The sequence below is a fragment of the Poromitra crassiceps genome, assembly GCF_964638095.1.
Source record: "Poromitra crassiceps genome assembly, chromosome: 15".
Taxonomy (NCBI): domain Eukaryota; kingdom Metazoa; phylum Chordata; class Actinopteri; order Beryciformes; family Melamphaidae; genus Poromitra; species Poromitra crassiceps.
The window spans coordinates 40,135,090-40,151,300 of record NC_139634.1 but is presented as its reverse complement, the minus strand read 5'-3'; positions in this window follow the sequence as shown (position 1 = coordinate 40,151,300).

Here is a 16,211-nt window from a genome sequence, read left to right as displayed (position 1 = left end):
GGTCACAACCCCTGCTGTCATGTCACAACGTTCCCATGGTGCTTCACAGCCACCTGGCAGAGGTGTGTGTGTGTGTGTGTGTGTGTGTGTGTTTCATCTCTTCTTCACTTAAAACACTTGGCAGTTTCAGTCTTGTCTGGTAGTCATTTATCAGAATCGGAATGAACAAATAGTGTGGTTTTTCGTACAGTAAAGAAGAATCTTGTAATTTTCCCGATTTAAATTTGAAATTGAAATAGAATTTAAAAAAAAAAATTGTACTGAAAAGACGGGTCTAAAAATTTATGATTTCAAAATTGACGTATCGTGTAAAGAAAATGGGGGATGATTGGTCCAACGGTTTCTGACGAGTTATTGAAAATAGGATTTTGAGGAAAAAGTTGCAGAATTTGACATTTTTAGAGAAGACAATTTGAGCAAAGATGCAGCTGAATCAAGAGATTCAAATCATGAAGTAATTTCTTTCACAGTTACAGCGGCTTGAGTAGCCTAGATAGTATAGGTGGAATTCACAACCTACCTTACAATTTATAGTTTTTTTCTCATGGTTTTTGCTGCACGAACACTTTTAGTGGAGGAAAACCAGAATGAACAATGAGAACAAAAACAATATGGAAGTCTAATGACTACAAAGCTTTATTTATTATTATATTATATATTATTATTTATTTATTATTTATTTTTGATAAGTTATCTGATTATTACAGGCCACTAGAGGCTGCTGTGCTGCTCATTATGGCCGTGTGTGTGTGTATGTGTGTGTGTGTGTGTGTGTGTGTGCGCGCTGGTGTGTTGTGTGTGTGTGTGTGTGTGTGTGTGTGTGTGTGTTGTGTGTGTGTGTGTGTGTGTGTGCGTGCGAGAGAGAGAGAGATAAATGTGTGTCAGGAACTTTTACCCCCTGGTGACAGTTTAAATCACACACATATCTCCTTTTAATGAAGGAGATATTTATACCAGTACTTTTACTCCAATACTTCAGTAAAATCGCAATGTAACAGTACTTCTACTGGAGTAGTATAGTTTATGTAGGCCTACTCTTGTGTTGATTTCCTTCATAGAGACTCAAGACTATAGACTGAAGAAGCTGGTAGCCTAGAGAAAATTAATGAATCGTAACTTGTGAACAGGCAAGACAGGCAACTGCTTGGGGCCCCAAAGTATTAGCTCATCAACCACCCCATCCACCCCCCCCCCACCCCCCCGAGGGCTGACAAAATTAACCCCACAGAAGTGAGCGCAACCCCTCCCCCTTAAACAACCAATGGATGATTTGTATAGATATCAAAAACTCCTTAAATGGCCGTCATGTTATCCCTTGGCCTGTACGATTTACAATGACAGAAAAAAAAAACCATCCTGGCTAATGATTTGAAAAATTAGAGTAATATCTGCACACATTTGGAATATTTTTGGGTATATTTCATATATTTGTTGTTGGTGATTATTTATAACATAATGGCGATCAGCACTGGTTGGAGGGCCCCCCTGAGACTCTAGAATCACCTCAGAATGAATGAATCCATGAATGAATGAGAGCGCTTCTTTGTTTCCTTTCCACACCCAGATGTTCTGAGCCAATCACAGGATTTGAACCAGCAACCTCCAGCCCACAGCGGGCCCCCTTCTCGCCGCTAACCTGCCATCACTTCATCTGAGGTGAGCAGCTCAGCCAATAATTACAGAGCTAAAAGCTGTGAAGAGCGGTGTCATTTAGAGTTACGGCCAATTAACCAATTAACCTCTGTCTACATCTTGACAATTGACTTGATGCATGAAGAGAAGACTTGAGACTTGACTTGACTTGATGCATGAAGAGAAGACTTGAGACTTGACTTGACTTGATGCATGAAGAGAAGACTTGAGACTTGACTTGACTTGATGCATGAAGAGAAGATTTGAGACTTGACTTGATGCATGAAGAGAAGACTTGAGATTTGACTTGACTTGATGCATGAGGAGAAGACTTGACACTTGACTTGACTTGATGCATGAGGAGAAGACTTGAGACTTGACTTGACTTGATGGATGAGGAGACGACTTGAGACTTGACTTGATGGATGAGGAGAAGACTTGACACTTGACTTGATGTATGAAGAGAGGACTTGAGACTTGACCTGATGTATGAGAAGACTTGAGATTTGACTTGACTTGATGCATCAGGAGAAGACTTGAGACTTGACTTGACTTGATGGATGAAGAGAAGACTTGAGACTTGACTTGACTTGATGATTGAGGAGAAGACTTGACACTTGACTTGACTTGATGGATGAGGGGAAGACTTGAGACTTGACTTGACTTGATGGATGAGGAGAAGACTTGAGACTTGACTTGACTTGATGCATGAGGAGAAGACTTGACACTTGACTTGACTTGACTTGATGGATGAGGAGAAGACTTGACACTTGACTTGACTTGATGCACGAGGAGAAGACTTGAGACTTGACTTGACTTGATGCATGAGGAGAAGACTTGAGACTTGACTTGACTTGATGGATGAGGAGAAGACTTGAGACTTGACTTGACTTGATGCATGAGGAGAAGACTTGAGACTTGACTTGATGCACGAGGAGAAGACTTGAGATTTGACTTGACTTGATGCATGAGGAGAAGACTTGACACTTGACTTGACTTGATGCATGAGGAGAAGACTTGAGACTTGACTTGATGGATGAGGAGACGACTTGACTTGATGGATGAGGAGAAGACTTGACACTTGACTTGATGTATGAAGAGAGGACTTGAGACTTGACCTGATGTATGAGGAGAAGACTTGAGATTTGACTTGACTTGATGCATCAGGAGAAGACTTGAGACTTGACTTGACTTGATGGATGAAGAGAAGACTTGAGACTTGACTTGACTTGATGATTGAGGAGAAGACTTGACACTTGACTTGACTTGATGGATGAGGGGAAGACTTGAGACTTGACTTGACTTGATGGATGAGGAGAAGACTTGAGACTTGACTTGATGCATGAGAAGACTTGACACTTGACTTGACTTGATGGATGAGGAGAAGACTTGACACTTGACTTGACTTGATGCACGAGGAGAAGACTTGAGACTTGACTTGACTTGATGCATGAGGAGAAGACTTGAGACTTGACTTGATGCATGAGAAGACTTGACACTTGACTTGACTTGATGGATGAGGAGAAGACTTGACACTTGACTTGACTTGATGCACGAGGAGAAGACTTGAGACTTGACTTGACTTGATGCATGAGGAGAAGACTTGAGACTTGACTTGACTTGGGTTCTGGTGACTTGACTCTCACTTGTACTTTGATGACTTGAAAAGGTCTCTAAAGTCTTGACTTGAGATCGTCTGTTTGTGTCAATGACTTACATTGAAAGTAATGAGATTTGTTCCAGACGGCGATTTGTATGCAATGATTGAATTGATTGAAGGGACACAACAGATGCAAATGAACTGCCAGCTCAGTCTGATGCAATGACTTTGAATTGTGTGCCGTCGCTGTAAACAAGAAACAATAAAGTGAATGAAAAGTTGAAACTGATTATAGAAATCAAAGCCCCTTGAGGCAGACTTGGGATGCCAGCAAAGTTGAGTCACACCATTGGAAGTTAGATTTATTAACATTTTATGTGTTGTTCATTGTTTTCATAACTGTACTAGCTTGAAATGAACACAGCAATGGATCATTCAAAAGTGTGAACCAATGGGAGATCAGGCGGGGAGAGAGAGACAGTTTTATTGGATGGGAGGGGCAGGGCTGTAAAAAAAAAAGTCGTGATGTTTTATTGGTTGGAGTTTTTATTTACCTTAAGGTGCAGCATGAGGTCATCATTAAAGATGCAATGTTTTTTAGAAAGTACAAGTACGCCTAATGAGAATTTGGGATAAAAGAAATACAACAGAATAATTATTTTTCCGTATTTATTGTTAAATAGGTGTATATTATGACCATTAACATAAAACATGGACGTCAAAAGTGAAGCCAAAACATCTCGATCGCCCGCTTGTGGCTGGTCCCAGTATAGGTCATAAGTCCCGCCCCCTCCATGTTAGCTGATGGGACCTGAGCCAAAAGAAATAAACAGTAGGACGAATAAATAAAAATAAAAACAAATAAATAGGCAACATTTTTCACAAAGATGGTTTCTGTCATTTTAGCGAGTTTATTTTTTAAGTTTGTTTTTAGTTATTTGACGATATAAGAAGGGGGTATGACGTCATGATTGATAGCTGTGACAGTCAGTCTCAAACCTCCGTCAGACGGCGGCACAGCTGAGGGCACTCAGCCCGACTCTCCTGCGCAGACCCCGCCTCCATATGACGTCACACAAGCAAGATGGCAGCTCGCTGAAACCAGATATTTTCACTTCATTTTTGCATCGCGGTAAAGTGGAGACGCGTCGTCCATCTTTTATACAGTCGACGATTATGACATGGGAAATGAGCATTGTGGAAAAAGTCCTGTTTCTTTTGCTTGTGGCTTTAACTTTTCCTTCATAGAGACAATGTGTATTTGTGTTGCCAGTTAAAGTGGAGCGGAGGTTTGCGTCCGCTGCCATTAGCAGCCTGTAAGCTAGCAGTGATGAAGTGTGTTGCTATTAGCTCTGTCATGATTCTGCCTGCTCATCTGCCAACACTGACCTCATCTGCTGCTGCTGTGTGTGTGTGTGTGTGTGTGTGTGTGTGTGTGTGTGTGTGTGTGTGTGTGTGTGTGTGAAAGAGAGAGAGTGAACATGTACACGCTATATTTTATATGATCCCTGTGTGTGTGAGATCCCTGTGACAGTGTGTGTGCATGTGCATGTGTCCGTGTCCGTGTCCGTGTGTGTGTGTGTGTGTGTGTGTGTGTGTGTGTGTGTGCATGTGTGTGTGTGTGTGTGTGGGATCCCTGTGACAGTGTGTGTGGGTGTGTGTGAGAGAGATCCCTGTGACAGTGTGTGTGTGTGTGTGTGTGTGTGTGTGTGAGATCCCTGTGACAGTGTGTGTGTGTGTGTGTGTGAGAGAGACCCTGTGACAGTGTGTGTGTGTGTGTGTGTGTGTGTGTGTGAGAGATCCCTGTGACAGTGTGTGTGTGTGTGTGTGTGAGAGAGATCCCTGTGACAGTGTGTGTGTGTGTGTGTGTGTGTGAGAGAGAGATCCCTGTGACAGTGTGTGTGTGTGTGTGTGCATGTGTGTGTGTGAGATCCCTGTGACAGTGTGTGTGTGAGAGACCCTGTGTGTGTGTGTGTGTGTGTGTGCGTGTGTGTGCATGTGTGTGTGCATGCGTGTGCATGGCCTCCTCCCTCCTAAACGCCGTGCCCCAGGCGGTGGCGGCCGGCGGTGAGTTATAACATTTCTGACATAGCTGCGCGGCCGGCAGGTGAAAACACGTCGCTCTCAAACGCCGTTTAGCTAATGGTGCACCTCCTGCAGCAATTTGTCCTCCACAACAACACATAAATTACCGTTTAGGAGACGACTGTAGGCCCTCAGCGCTCCTGCTCAGCCACAATGTTGATTGACAGTTTGGGCGTACAGCAGAGGTTCTCAACCCGAGGTCCAGGGCCTCCAAGGGGTCTTTGAGGGGGTCCAGGGGGTCCCGGTGCAAAATGAGGGACACTTTAATTTCACTACAATTAAATTCACTAGAAAGGATCCCAATTTGAGAACGTATAGCCTAGCTAGCTGTGTGATGAATCTGCTAAGTGTAAATGTGCATTTACACATGGTGTGCACGGTGGCTCAGTGGTAGAGCTGTCGCCTCACAGTCAGAGGGTCCTGAGTTCGATTCTCGCCTGGGACACTGTGGGCACTGTGGTTGTGTTCCCCCCCATATCTTCAGTGCCTACTGCCCAGGTGGGGTATCTCGTCGTAAGGGCCTTTCTGTCTGTGTGGAGTTTGCATGTTCTCCCCGTGCTCCCCCAGGGGGGTTCCTCCGTATATAACCCCCCCACTAAAAAAAAAAAAAAATGCAGAAGATCAGATCGTCATCGTCATCCGACCAGTGACGACAACATCCGAAGTTGGTCCCCGGGCGCTGTACGAGAAAGCGACCACTGCTCCTGGCCTGCCCCCTGGAGGAAAGGACAAGCCTGGATGGGTCAAATGCAGAGGACATATTTCACCGGCCACCATCAGCATGAGTGTGTGTTGTGGCCGCATGCATGTGTTGTAGTGTGTTGTGTGACAATAAAGACGGGCTGCCGTCTGAAAATCGTTGAATGTGTCTGCAGCTAGCAGAGAGCTGAGTCAGTTGTGGTGTGGCTGTTTCTATTCAGTAACTTTCTCAGCGTTTCCAAATGGTTACTGTCTGTGACACAGTCAACAGTCTGTCTTTAGCCCTAGCAAAGAGTAGAGAAGGCAAGCAAGAGATGAAACTCTGCTGCTTTTTTTTTTTTTTTTGTGTGTGGCATCGTGGAACAGAACCATGACAGCCAATCAGAGGCAGAGTAGGGCAAGTATTGCCAGAATTCTGGAGCTCCTCATGTTGCAATGGAAGGACCTATTATAAGGTACGTCCCCGATTTTCAGGGACAGTCCCCGTTTTTGGTGAGCTGTCCCGCAAAATGTCCCCGACATTACTGTCTTTCTGATGCTCCAGCGGGTTCATTTTTAAAGCTATGGAGTGACGCTTATATCATATCGTGAATCTTTACAACCACAAGACCTCAGTGGATGTATGACGTTATGTTGACAATAAGAGGGTTTCTGAGCAAATTTCCAGAAGAGAAGTGCTCACCACCCAATCACCAAAAAAGAAAATGCAATTCTTACAGAAATCTTCAAATGTCAAAAGTTTTTGATATCAAATCACAGTATGAATTCTTCCCTGGCGCTCCACAAGGTCTTGGTGTCTTCATGTGCTATTTTGCAGGGATATCATTTGGTCAAAATACATGAAACCGCAATTGTCCCCATTTTTTTTATTTCATAACCTAGATAATATATTTAATGATATATTAAGTCCCTAATTGTCATTTCATAAATCTGATCACCTTAACATATTACCCCTTCTCATCAAAGTTAACTCCCAAAACACTCAGAGCTTGACAAGAGTCAGCTCAGTTAACCTGAGCAAACTGTTGGCTAGCTAACTAGCCAGCAAACACACTGTTGTTAATGTGAACATGCTAACGCTAGCTGCCACTAGATACGTTAGCTAGTGTGCTATATTGTGTTAATGCTGCATTCGTTTATGCTCAGAGGTGGGACGTGGGAAACATGTAATCTCTGAGCTATGTGCGTTCGAGCTTCAAGCCGCAAAAACATGGATGCTAATAGCATCAGCTATTAGACAGAGACGGCTAATAACAACGATAATGTTTAATTGTATGGGTTTAACCAATAGAGACACTACGGAGCGCGTCATCATTCAGAAACCACGCCCAAAATGGGGGGAAACACAAACTCCCCCCCAATCCTGGCGTTCTCCTATGTCGCGTGCATGGTCGGGTGTTGCACACAAAGATCATATATACGGAAGATGAACACTCCAACTTACTTCATTGATAGCAAGATCCACATTTTTCTTCTCGCCAATTCTCAATGGCTTCCTGGTTTTGCTCGGGAGTAAAAAAAAAACACTTTAATAGGCGATTTTTTACATTTGTTGTCTGCGCAGCCCCACAACACAACACAACAGCTTTTAGCTATGTTTGATTCAAGGAAAATGACGCTGGTGTATGGGAGTGAAGGGAGTGCTTTCCCCCGTGATGGGCGTGGCGCCGTGGCCTATTTCATACTCTATGTGATTCTCTATGACTACTGTGATGGTATGCTGATTGGTCTGAAAGCATACTAAGTTGAAAATTATTATTTATTTTTTGAATGCATAGCCTACAATCTTATTTTTTCACCATATGCTATACAATTTGGGTTGCCAAGTTGAAATTATGTTATGAAATGACACACTGGGAGAAACTGTGGGTTGACAAATCGTACCGGAGTTGCTGCATTCAACGATAACAGAGACCCTCAAAATGAAGGGACTTTTCATACCTGGTGTGCACGTGGTTATTACAGTAGCCTGAGTGGAAAAGCTCCTATCTCCATGGATGTTCATCATGAAGAGTGATAATTAAGTGGAGGAGGAACAGAAAGTCATGGAAGAAGAGAAGTCATGATCACTCCCAGGTAGTACTAAAGTAATAACATGACTTTTAGAATGAGAAATTACTTCATCGAGTAACAAGACCAGTAACTGTCACCAATGATTAATGTTGAGCAGTACGCAGCTTCTTTCAACAAGTGCACTCTGCATTTTTGCCTCACAACACTCCCAGAAGGAAAATGCGATTGGTCGATGATGGACGCTAATTACAGCATCAGGAAGTCCACGGGGAATATGATTGGGTCACAGGAGGATATATAGGTTATGATTGGGCCATCGGGGAACGCTCCTCTCGGTTTTTACTGAGTCCCCCGGTGGACGGATGGGAGTGTTTGAAAAGGAAGGAAAAGGGTTTGAGGGTTTGTTGAAAATAGAAGTGAAGAAAGACATCAACGGAGGGAGAGACGGTTGTTGTCAGCGCTCAACGTCGATCACTGATGACATCACTGGCCTCATTACGAAAAACTCATAAATTATACTTCAATAATTCGTACTCTTTGGGAACAGTAATTCATTATACTCGTCACATTGCTTTTGCATTACAGTTCTCATTTCTTAATATATATTTCTCTCTCTCTCTCTCTATATATATATATATATACATATACACATGTATATATATATATACACATGTGTATATATATATATATATATATATACATATACACATGTATATATATATATACACATGTATATATATATATATATATATATAGAATATATATATTCTTATTTTTTTCAATTACACCTCTCAAAATTTGTCATTCCAGCCTCTCTTACCTTTGAAAATCAAGATCAGAGTTTCATCTCCTGTGAACGATCAGGTTCGGGTGGAGACCACCTAAACCAGGGGTCAGCAACCTATCAAGATATATCGGTTATTGGCCAATATCGGCCGATAATATCGGTGGACCGATATATCGGTCGGGCTCTAGAAATGACCAAGCGGGAGCACAGACGGCAGAACGGGTTGAAGTTCGGGAGACTCCAGCCTAAATCGGTAGTGTTGAGTATGATTTAGCTTGTTCTTATCTATGATCTTTATCTTTTTATCTGTCTTTTATCTACCTTCTGTTGATGTACATCGATGTTTGAGCTGCATGTTGTGTGTGGAAAGTGCCAATAAAGGCTGTTAGTATTAGTGGTGACATGAATGAGTTAGCTTGAAATGTTGCCAAAGCAGTTCTTAACCAACGTCATAAAACTGATACTAAGTGATGTTGGCTTTATTTTGATCACAACAGACGAAGACAAAACTGTGGAATGTTATTATAAAAAATTCCACTGCCTGTAAGCATGCTTCCATATCAGTCATTACAGTTGACAGCCAGGAGACACAGAAACTGCTTTAGTTCTAACTAGGGGTGGGAGAAAAAATCGATTCACCTAAGTATCGCGATTTTTAATGTCACGATTTCTTGAATCGATCTTTTATTCCAGAATCGATAATCGCAAAAAAAAAAAAAAAAAAACGGCAGGCCAGGCGCCGCCTACTGGTTTACTAGTCGTTTTATTACTTTATTAGTTAGTCTGAAGTAATAATTACACTTCAGGGTTAAAGTGGGTGCATCTCATTGTAAAATTGGACTTGGCCCAAATTGGGCTTCAAACGGACAAATTTCACACGTGTTGGCCCATATCGGCCTGGCCTGCTTGGTATCTAATGCCCGGCCTGAATTATGATCCCAGTCCGCCCCTGTTTTTAACTATATCGCCCAGCCCTACTCATGATATAATATACAGTCTCTAGTGTATGATTCAACTTTTCCCATGTTCTAATCTAGTGTAACAAGGCCAGGTCGAAACCTGGCATAGGGCCGGTGCATTGTAAAATTTCCATTTCTGCACTGCATGGCGATGTCCTGTACCACCAACTATTTATACACAGACAAAACACAGCAATGAGATCCTTTAGATTTATTTCTAAATTCCGTTTTATTTTTTCCCCAATTATTATTTTTGCTTTTTCTTTCTGTCAGACAGCCTCTTCCACACTCAAACTGAAAAGCAAGCTGTGACATGATGTAAGGGTCCCACGCACCGCAATCCAAAACAGAATTATTTATCTGGACCTATTTTCCCAATTATGAAACCATTTAGGTTCTACAATAACTACGGTTACTTTAGATTTTAATAATTAGGCCTAATTCTTTTGTAATCTATTTCTGACAAATTGTACATTCCATGTTTTACAGTGAGTTAGTACACCTTTAGACGCACAAGTACGCACCTTCAGTCTATGCAAACTGTACACAGTGCACACAGTTTCCAATCACACAACATGCATCCATAGCTTACACACATGAAAACAACAATGTTTTGCGTTCTACATTAATTAAATGAAGACATTACCGTTTGGCAGCTTGCTTTGTTTGTATGATAGATAGGTATTGGCCAAGTATATAAACATTTAAGAGCGAAGACTTTCAGGAAGTGACACAGAGCTCTCTCTCTCTCTCTCTCTCTCTCTAGAGAGAGAGAGAGAGAGCGAACACAGCACACGGTGGGAGGGAGACAGAAGCGCTGTGCACTCGAAGTGGCAGAGCAGAGATTAGTCTCGTCGGCGGTGTGTAGAAACCTCTCCTCTGCCTGCTGCGGCGCTGTGTGTGTGTGTGTGTGTGTGTGCGCTCGTGCAGACAGACAGATGACCGTCAGTACGCTATGCGCGCAGCAACACAGCTGATGTAGATGCAGCCAATTGTGCTCTGGAACTTTTTGCCATTTTTCGCCATAAATGTTCGTAAAGTGGCACTTATTGAAACCTACTACCCTGCTTGTAGGCATCAAAAGTCATCAGAAATTAATTTAGTGATGAAATAAAACTTTAAATTGTAAAAAACTTTCCGGAGCTTATGGCGTCTTCTCTGCTTCTGTGCCTCTGCTTATGCCGAAATGCATGCTGGGAGTGTGGAAAGACATTTAGAACCTGAATCGGTGCTCAAATATGCAAATCGGCGACAGAGTCGAATGTAGGGGTCCTGGCTGTGCATGCACAACCGGCCCCAAAAAAGCAAACAAACTGAAAAAAGACAAGAAAAAAATAAACAAAAATCGCAATAAATCGTAATATCGAATCGCAATAATCGTAGAATCGCAATACTTAAGAATCGCAATATATATCGAATCGGCACCCAAGTATCGTGATAGTATCGAATCGGGAGATAAGTGAATCGCCACAGCCCTAGTTTTAACCTCTCGGCTCAGTGTCTTTATACAGAGCGAAAGTGAACGTCACTTCCTGCTTCAACACTGTACCAGAGATTTTCATCCGCCATTTATTTTCCCATAGACATTTCGTAAAATGCTTATAAACATAGTTTTACTTTTTCAAACCAAACGGTTCAGATATATTTAGAATGGGGAGAGACCATAGAACATTTCACTTGGACCAAAACCTAAAAAAAACAACACTGAAAAAATCTGTCCTGTAAAGGAAAATAAATGGCGGATGAAAATCTCTGGTACAGTGCTGAAGCAGGAAGTGACGTTCACTTTGGCTCCCTATACAGAAGCTAGTCCAACGGGTCACAGTAAAATGGCTGCCGCTCCAACCGTCAGGGAAGGTTGATTTGAATGGGAATGACCGTTGATCTATTCAAGTTCTGTGGGGATACAACAGGCGCCATTTTGTTGAACACCTACTTTTTGTTACATTACTTATTATCTAAGATCAAACATTTCTACCATTTCTAATCTGAGCTTCATGAGGACGACTAATTATGATAAAGATGACAGAAGTCCGCATCATTAGCTCCTGCATCACATCAGCTTGCCTGGGAAGCTAAGCAGGTCTGACTGTGGTTAGTCCTTGGATGGGAGACCTTCTGGTGTTAGAAGTGGTGTTGGAGGACCAGTAGGAGGTGCTCTTGAAGCTCTTCCCCCTGGTCTCATGGATAATATCCCCATCCCCAATGCCCAGGGCAGAGACGAGAGATCCCATCACACTCATTGCAAGAGTAAAGGTCTTTGCACACACAATTGTTCGCTGCGTTTTTTTAATCCGTCATCCGGAAAAAAAACGTCACGCACAGATACCTTGCACACTGAGTCCGATGCGTTAATTATCCAATATTCGTTGCGAAAATCGCAACGAAAAGAAAACTACTGCGATCCTATTGATCCAGAACAGCGGCTGGCAGTGTGTCTGTGTGTGCACACTGCACACACACACACCAGACGCCATTTTTCATTGTGAATAGCAACACTACGGCGGCTCTGGGTGGTCAAACAACTGTCAAAACGCTTTTCATGGATGCGGAAAAACGCAGAAAATCGAACTTTGTGCGAAAACTTAAATGACGGACGTAATTGTCGGACTCGGTGTGTCAATGATGATTGATGAAATGAGGTCATATTCTTTTTTCCCCGTGCGAAAACAGAGAAAATTGCAGATCTTTTTCACTGCCTCTCATTTCTGCCTTTGACTTTGACCAAATCAAAGTTCCTGGGACTCCCAGACGTCCGCAGGCTTGTCTGCACAATATCGAGATATTAAATTCCAGCGGCGAGGCGTGGAGGCCATTTGCACCGACCGCCGGTTGATATCAGAGGTCGAGTTGTGGCACGCCGCCCATCAGTCACCCGGTAAACACCTCGCCGAGTCCTTTACCGTCTGCTCCTACAGCCTCTGCCTATGTGCAGATGTAAGGTGCCATTTTAAAATGGTGTCATATTTTTCAAAATGACAGGCTGGCACTCGAAAGCAGCAGCCTGACTGTCTTTACAGCCATCTTCATAATTTTACTTCCAAGTTTTATGCTGAAATTACTTATTATTATCTTAATAAAGTAATATTAGTTCATAATGAACTTGTTAATAGGGTAACGCTTTACAATAGGAGTACATTGATTAATGGTTAGTTCATGTTCATTAAGCATTAAGAGCTATGCTTAATAAGCAAGCATTAACTGACAGTAAGCTTGCTCTAACCAACCCCCTGCAGATCTAAGCTGTTTCCCTATTTTTGGTCCGTCTGGTCTCCTTGTGTAATAATGCATGTATAACCTCAACCCTGTAATGCCCGCGGGCCGCGCCCCGTGTGGCCCGCGATGGAATTGCAAAAAAAAAAAAAAAAATTACAGTGCACCTGAACGCAACATGCAAGATACCCGCTGAATAAGGGTCCAAATGTTCATGTCATTCTGGCCAATACTCCACTTCTGTTATAGCATTTCAGTCTGGAATATGGAATATCTTTCAATAATCTATGATTTAGCTGCTAAATTGTCAAATACTGCAGTCTGCTCGCTACCCAGGCACTTAACCTAACTAACTTAACCTAACTAACTATCCGGTGTGCACAACATTGTCAGACTAAACTCCGGCTGACACCCCAAAAACCTACAATCCGCTACAAAAAATGTATATTGTTTGTTTATTAACTGGCCCCTGGCCTTCTATCATGTCACGAAAGTGGCCCCCGGGCAAAGCAAGTTGAATATCCCTGCTGTAATGCACAACCAACTGATATACACCTTTTCTTCTTCTTTTTTTTTGACTATATGTGTGCTGCAATGATGTCACATGAATGTATAAATTGTCCATGACCATAAAGACAAAAGAAAAAACAAAAGCAGAAATGTAATCTCACAGAAATGTATTCAAATAACAGAAAGCCCCCCCCCCCCTGCACCTCTCTTTCTCTCTGCCTCTCTCTCTCTCTCTCACACACACACACGCATGATGAAATGTACAGGAAATAAGAATCAATGCGATCAGAATCATTGAGTAAAAAGGCTCACAGGCACATATACAGTAGGCCAAGTGCACAGTCAAAACACTGCTATAGTATAGTAGTATAGTATATTAGTATAGTATAGTATAGTATACAATAGTATAGCATAATATAGTATAGTATAGCATAGCATAGTATAGTATAGTATAGTAGTATAGCACAGCACAGCACAGTATAGCATAGTATAGCATAGCATGGAAAAGTATAGTAGGGTATAGTATAGTACAGTAGTATAGTATAGCATAGTATAGTATAGAATAGTACAGTATAGCCCCCTCATGCACCTTATTATTAGTGAGATTGTTCTTTGCACCGCCTCAAATAGCAAACTGACTCAACATATATTGACAGCAGTTGCTTTGAAATTGTGACAGACGTGGACGGCTGGCATTCCCTTCTGCATGAGGCACACACTGTAGACACACACGCACGCACGCACGCACGCACACACACACACACACACACACACACACACACACACACACACACACACACACACACACACACACACACAAAGACATTATCTGTTGCCTTGTCTCTTTGGTTTGACGTGAGTCTGGCAGGTCTTTCATGTCGTCTCATTAGTCAGTCAGAGTGAGGGATGTTAACCCACCGGCAGGTTTGAAGCCCGTCGCGCGTTCCTGTGACTCGTGTGTGCGTTTCCTCCGGCTTGACAAAGACGTGATGACAATGTTTTGGGTTAGTCTGACGCAGAAAAATGCAATTTGTAATGAATCACTGTAATGAAATATGAAATGAGGTAAGAGCTGTTGGCATCTGAAAAAGAAAAGCGATACGTTCAGTACAGTATGAAGTGATTGACAGCTCAAAATGGAATCCAATTACTTTTTGAAGGATGAGAGCGAAATTTGACTCTTTGATTGACAAAATGAAAACACTTTTACAGACAGAATCCTCAATATTTGATTGTGAATTAAGAAGTGATACAGTATGTCATATTTCTCCGAGCCACACATCTCGCGGGGAAGGAGAAACAGGGGAAAACACACTCGACTTCTTGGAAAGAGTTCTCTTTGCGCGGTGCCTGGCTGGGTGTAACGAGAGGCGTTCAGGGTGCAGCGGAGTCGCCTCTGCTGTTTACGGTAGTTTGTTCTTACGATGCGATTAAGGGCCGACCATAACGCGTTATTTTTTTTTAATCGCGTTAATCGCATGCCGCTATTTTGTCCCTTCAACGGACCCATATTTGTCCGCATCGGTTTCCTGTCTCCTGCTGTTGCAGGCATGGACAGCAACACGCTTCTAAATGGCTCGTTTGACTTAAAAAAAAAAAAACAGTGCACAGTGGACAAGTCAACAGTAGTTTGCACCTTGTGTAAAACGGAATTAAAATATCCCCGAAGTACATGGAGTTTGAGCTATCACCTAAAAGCTTCACGCGATATACACGTTATCAATAGTTTCCAATACCGAGCCATTATTCACATGGAAGTGCCAAAGATTTGAGCTCAGACACAGCCTTCTTCGGCTGTGTCATTTTGTGTTTCGACTGCTCCACAGCGCCGCCACCGGAAGTATCGGTTCTGGAGCGTGTACTGCACTGTTTACAATTGTGCATTTATTTTCTATTCAAGATATATTTTGTAGACATTGTTACGTCCTGTCTACATTGCACTTCTATTGACTTGAAAATAAATCTAAAATTCAAGATCACAAAGTACATTTATTTGCATTCATTTGATTCCCAATCATGACACACTGGTAAGAATGATTAATATCTAATAAAAATGCTTTGAAATGCAAAATAATGGCATATATATATATATATATATATATACTGTATATATATATATATATATATATATATATACTGTATATATATATATATATATATATATATATATATATATATATATATATATATATATATATATATATATCTCAAAAGGTCGGGGGGGTGCGTAAATTACAGTCTATCCACTTCTCCAGGGACCACTACACCACTGCTCCTGACCAACAGTCCACAACCCAAAGCTAGTCCGTCATAATGTACTAAAGATATCAGACAGCTGACAAGAGAAAACATTTTTCCACCGTAAAAATGTATCTCTCTCTCTCTCTCTTTCTCTCTCTCACTCTCTCTGTAGTTTGACTTTTGAAAACTAGAGCCAATCAAAACAAAATGTGGGACATCATCTCAATATGTGGGACATGGGAAAAGGCATAAAAAATGCTGTGCTGCTGTCCCACACAAAGTGGGACATCTGGTCCCCCTATTCTGGACATCTCGCATCAACAAACATGTTTTTGTCTTCATGTCTTTCCTTTCTTCTCTCTCAGACGTCTGCGGACGTCCTCGGCCCGCGCTACACGTACGGAGACAAAAAGCCTACATGTGGACGACACGGCGGGGCGGGTAAACAAACAGGGTGAGCAGGGAGGCGTTT